Consider the following 6,000-nt stretch of genomic DNA (forward strand, 5'->3'; position numbering starts at 1 on the left):
GAAAATAATTATAAATCTGACTGCATTAAATTAATAACTTGAGTTCATCTGTCTGTCCAAAGACAACACTGGAGTGATTGAAAGGCAAGACACATACAGGGAGAGGTATCCCATAGGGGCCTCCCCTCTGGCTCAGCGGGTTGAGCGCCTCACTGTGAAGCTGTCCGCAGCCTCTACAGTGCCGGTTCGATCCCGGCAGGCCACCGAGAATCCCACATGGCGAAGCACACCTCTCCTGTCTCACCTGCTGCTCCCCTCAGCTCCCCTCACTGGTGTATTTCGGTCCTCTGCTTGTTCTGCTCCCTGCTGTGTGTCTGGTGAATCCTCTAACCCTCCCTCGCCTCTGGCCTGTACCCCAGCTCTTGTATAAAAATAAATAAATCTTTATTTATTTAAGATTTATTTATTCATTTTACACAAGAACCAGGGCACAGGCTAGATGCGCGGGAGGGTGAGAGGATTCGCCAGAGACAGAGAGGGGAACAGAACAGGCAGACTGATGAAATACACTGCTGAGGGGAGCAGTGGGTGAGACAGGAGAGGTCTGCCGCACCATGTGGGATTCTTGCCAGCCAGCCTGGATCAAACCCACACTGCAGAGGCTGCGGACAGCTTCACAGTGCTGCGCTCAACCTCCTGCGCCACCAGGGCAGGCCCGAAAATAAATCAATTTAAAAAAAAATAAAGTAAGGCCCATATACAAAATAAATGAAGAACTGATAGAAACAACTAAGAAAATAATTGCCTACACATAAGAAAAATTGAGTCAGGTACTGTAGCAGGTTCTCCAAAAGAGAAAATCAGAATGATCAGCAAACCTTGTAGAAAGATTCTCAACCTGCTTGTAATGATGATAGTGAAAATTAAATCCATAATGTGATACTCCATTACTCCCATCCAAATAATTAAAGTTAAAAAGACTGACAAATAGGGCTATCAAGGAAGTAAGCCAGAGATGAAACCACAGACCAAGCCAACATGTATGTAATACTCCCTTTTATGATCTAGAGGAATGTAGTTTGGGGTCTCTTTGAGTTCTAGGTTTATCAGTAAACTTATCTCAATCTAAGAATCTCATCTTTACTCTTGGCATAGGGGTGAGGTCAACCCCTTCTTGTCTGTCATTTGGAGTCTCCTCCTCTCTGTCTGCTATGCTTCAAAATAAATATTCCTGGCTTACTCAGTTGTTCTTTAGAATTTATAACCATTTGAATTCTCCATAGGCTTGTTATTAAATTGATTGTTTTCCCTTTGCTAACCTATCTGATGGTGATTTGCTTACTCTTCCTGTCTGAGCAGAATGGTTAGAATGATTTCTTCTGTGCTGCAACAGGGACTAAATACATTGTAGTAAAGTCATACAATGGACAATTGTGCAACTGTGAAAAGAATGAGAAAGTTATCCATGTTGATATAGAAAGTTTTCCAAAATACAAAGGTAAGATTGTGTGTGTGTGTGTGTGTGTGAGAGAGAGAGAGAGAGAGAGAGAAAGAGAGAGAGAGAGAGAGAGAAAGAAAGGAGGAAATAGAGGGCCCATTTACCTGGTGTACTAGCGATTGTAATTAAATTTACCTATTATGCCTATCTTTCTTCAAGGGAACTTCATCACCTGTTGCATGGGTGACTTGACTTTAGAAACAAATTCTTAGGTTGACTTTTCACTTATTACTGTTACAGAAAAGTGTATTTTTCTTGGAGAAAAAAAATATTTCTCTGGAGAAATGAAGTAAGAATATGTTACAGGGTCTTGTGAAAACCATAGGGAGGAGGACCAGAAACTTATGAGAATGCCTGCTCATGGTGATACAGAAAGAAGCAGCAGTGTTATACCGGCAAAAGAGCATTAGAATAAACATAGATTCCAGGTACTTGGTAACTGAACATCCACTCACCTCCAATGTCCATAAGGTTAGTTCTACTGTAAATCTAGTCCTTTCTCTTTAAGTGAAAGCCCTTACAGTAAGCTTCCATTCCTTGAACTAGCAATGCCAGTGAGTCTGTATTCCTTATATCCACAAAAACTGAACTGTAGCAAAGCTTGGGATCAAAGGTTATAGTCTATTGTTTCTCAGTTTTTATTAGGATGCACAAATTAGGAATACAAAAATGCTAACTGCAAAATGCTTTTATTTTAAATACTACTTGCAAACCATCCATAGGACAAGCTGGTTACTGTTAACTTTGGCAAAATCACACCTAATTATGTTTAAAAGGTCTGAACAATTTTAAGCATTAAATTAGACTTATAATAAGTTCAATTTTTTAAAATTACTTTGAAAAGTTCAAAATAGAATATATCAGAATCCCATTTAAAGGTAGAGGTGGGAGCTAAAATATTTTAATGAATCATTTGAATTTGAGACAAATCATTGTAGGCACTGTAACTTGAAAATCACCTTTTTGTTTTTTGATCACTATTTTTTAAATATATAAAAGTTTAGAAAGTATGGAAAGTATTTGTCTTTCCAGCCTATGTTTCAGTATAACATTTCAACCTCTGTTTTACCAGTTTCTTCAACTTCCTCACAGTCTGCAAATGCACTTCCTTGGTAGCCTCAAACATTTGGGTCAGTCCGATCTCTTCTTTCTCAGGTCCTACACCTGAGCTACTGAGAATGTTAGAGAGGTTTCTAACTGTGCCATCATGAACCTATGAACTTGGTGAGCGTTCAATGGCAAATGACAGTGCTACTGGGCAGTACAAGTTGTACCTCCATCTGCCAATATAGAGATTCCAATTTCTACCAATTTCTACCTAAGAATAGATACCATGAGAGAAATGAAGGATTTAACTACTAAGAATGGGCATATGATAAATCTTACATAGAATTTCAGGAATAAACAAGATTTGCAATACGTATCTATCACCCTGTAGTACTAAGTATACACCCTAAATCCGCACAGGGATAATGACTGTGTGTTTCAGGGATAATTTGGAAAACTGTTTCCCTCTCCTGTCCTAAGTGAAAATTTAGAGATAAAAATCTTAGCAGACCAAAAACGTCTTACATGGAGTTAATAACTATTTTCACTGACTTTAATGGAATCTAATCATAATCTGTATATTTTTGCTTTTCTAAATACCAGGAAGATGACCTGATTTAAAAATTGCCCTTGATTATTTTTCAAGTAGTAGGATCTAGATCATTCACTCTGTCACCATGAATTTAACTTAAAATGCTCCTAAACTCCCCCTAACACTATTACAGATTTCTTTATTTTTCAGTAAAAAATAGTCTTCTTTAAATTTTTATAACTTGCCTGATGATATATGGTCCATGGAAGTAATTTTCCCACCCATTTCCTAAATGGCAGGGCCAGTATTATATGCTGGATTCTTGGTGCATTGCTAACTATAGCAAAGGTTTGCAACCAATGCCTATTATTCAGTGATTTGTGGAAGTCATTTCATATCCCCTTCTACATTGTGTTCTAAAATGTTTTAAGGTAAGGTGTAGGAAAAGTTACGAAAATTTTCCTAATATTAATAAAAAGAAATGCTCACATACTTTAGAAACTGTTACTAAAATTGGAAGATTTTTTTTAAATTGAGGTAGACTTGGTTTACATTGTTGTTTCTATTTCAGCAGGATGAGAACTTCCCTTTCTTGTAATGTTACCATAGCACTCCCACCATCAAAGCACCCATAACTCACCACCATAGTCCATTGTGCCCCCTCCATATTCTGTGCTTTCTCCCCCCTCTCTCTCCCAACCCCAATGTCTCAGGTTTTGTAGTCAGGTTTCAAGGGCTTTTTTGAGTTTGGCTTTCTCTGATGCTTCGTTTGATTTCTCTATTCCACATATGAATGACATCATCCGATATTTGTCTTTCTCCTTCTGATTAAATCTCTTCCAGCTCCATGTTCTCATAAATGGCATGAGTTTATCTTTTTGATTGCTGAGTAGTATTTCATTATGTACATTTACCACATCTTGACCAACGTAGTTCAGTTTTGGGGCACTTAGGTTGTTTCCATTGTTTTGCTTTTGTGAATAGTACTACAATGAACATGGGGATGCAAATTTCCCTTCAAATTAGTATATTTGTGTTCTTCTGGTAGAATTTCTGGGTAATGTGGTGGATCCATTTTTAGACTTTTGAGAAAACTCTATAATACTTTCCATTAGGACTGGAACAGTTTACATGAAGAATGGAAGATTTTGAATAATCTCATATGTAGTTTTTCTTTTCTCATGAATGCCAAAACAAAAAGTAAATCTTTAGCCCCTACTTAGCAAAAGATGGTCCTTAATTTTTCATTAAGACCATATTTGTAAGGGAATGCTGATATTTATTCTACTCCAATATGAACACAATAATTGCAAAAAGAATTATGCCACAGTAGTTTGCTTAGCTAATTAAAACAGTAAGTTTTATGACAATATCTATTATCCTTTATTTCCTAAATACTCGTTGGATTGCCACTTAATATCATTATGAGGCATTCCTTGTGCTAAGGTGTATATTTATCAGAATTAGTTTCCCAGTTGCATTAATGTTGAAGAGGCCTGATGCTGATGAAAGGCCAAACTCTGCTCCCTGACATCATTTTTTAAAAAATTTTTTAAAAGATTTATTTTATTTATTTATACAAGCACTGGGTACAGTCAGAAGCGCTGGTGGGTGAGAGAATTCACCAGAGTCAGAGTGGAGAGCAGAGCAGGCAGACTGACGAAATACACTGCTGAGGGGAGCAGCGGGCGTCAGGAGAGGTCTGTGCACCATGTGGGACCCTCACCTGGTGGCCGGGGATCGAACCAGCGCTGCAGAGGCTGCTGGCAGCTTCACAACCTAGCTCTCAACTGCTGCGCCACTGAGGAGGCCCAGCTCCCTGACATCTTGATACTGCCCAAGCAGGAAGAGACAAAGCCTGTGTACTGCCTTGGTCCAAACTCTGGCCCTAATATCCAGAGCAAAGATGCTGTTGGGAAAGGGATAGGCTTGCCCTGTTTTTCATCAGAGCTGCTGCAGATAACAACTGCCTCTCCAGCCTGCCATCTGGTAGACCCTTAATCCCCAACCCCAGTTTGTGTGTGGGAAGTCCAACCTCAGCAGCAGCATGCCTCTGCCACACCTTTCTGACTCCTGCAACTGCAACTCCACCTTGTACCATCAATCAGTAACTGGCCTTTCTCCCTCTCCCTCTACCATGCTAGTTTTTAGAATATAGTTTTTACTCTGCTGAACCCAAGTCTTCTTGTTTGCGTATGTGGTGGCAGGTGGTCTAATCCAGAAACTAAGAGGTTCTGACCCAGTGATAATTTCTAGGTTTTTTTCCTGGTAACATTTTTACTTGAAGAATTAAAACAATATCAGCACGAGCCAAAAAAATCTAGGAAAAGTAGCAATGTAACACTTGTACTACATACACACACACACATACATACATACATACATACACACATACATACATATACAGGCACATACAAGCATGCTGACCTATGTTACTACTCAGGCAATATAGATGAGAGAAATGGGTCTTCTGTTTTGGCTGATATTTTGTGGATTTTTCTTGACCCTTATAAGAAAAGCAGTAATAAGTTCAGTTTAAGACCAGGAAAAAAAAAGGAGTTTTCCTGGTGGGAAAGAAACAAAGACATTACTGTAATATATCCTATAGATTGTTTTCTTCATTGGTATCAAAAGAACTGGCTTGTGTTTGAAGATCTGAATTGAATTAAGGCTACATAGAATGTATTTAAAGTAGTGAAGATATTTGCTACTAATGCGAAATACAAAGTTTCTTAAGACATCATTCATTTGCAGAGAAAGAGAAGATATAATGCTCCAGATTTAAAAATAGGTTATTTGTGTTTATATTTCTTTAAGCTTAAGTTTTGTTTGATACAGGTACAAGAGGCCCTTTCATTTACATATGTTTTAATGATAGTTAACAACTAATAATCAAATTAAATTAATAAAATGCCTTTACTTTTGTTTGTTTCCTCACAATAGTTTTTCTGTTTCCACTGAATATTTTCTAAATTTTGTTTTA

This window comes from Talpa europaea, assembly GCF_964194135.1.
Source record: "Talpa europaea genome assembly, chromosome: 6".
In the NCBI taxonomy this organism is placed as follows: Eukaryota; Metazoa; Chordata; class Mammalia; order Eulipotyphla; family Talpidae; genus Talpa; species Talpa europaea.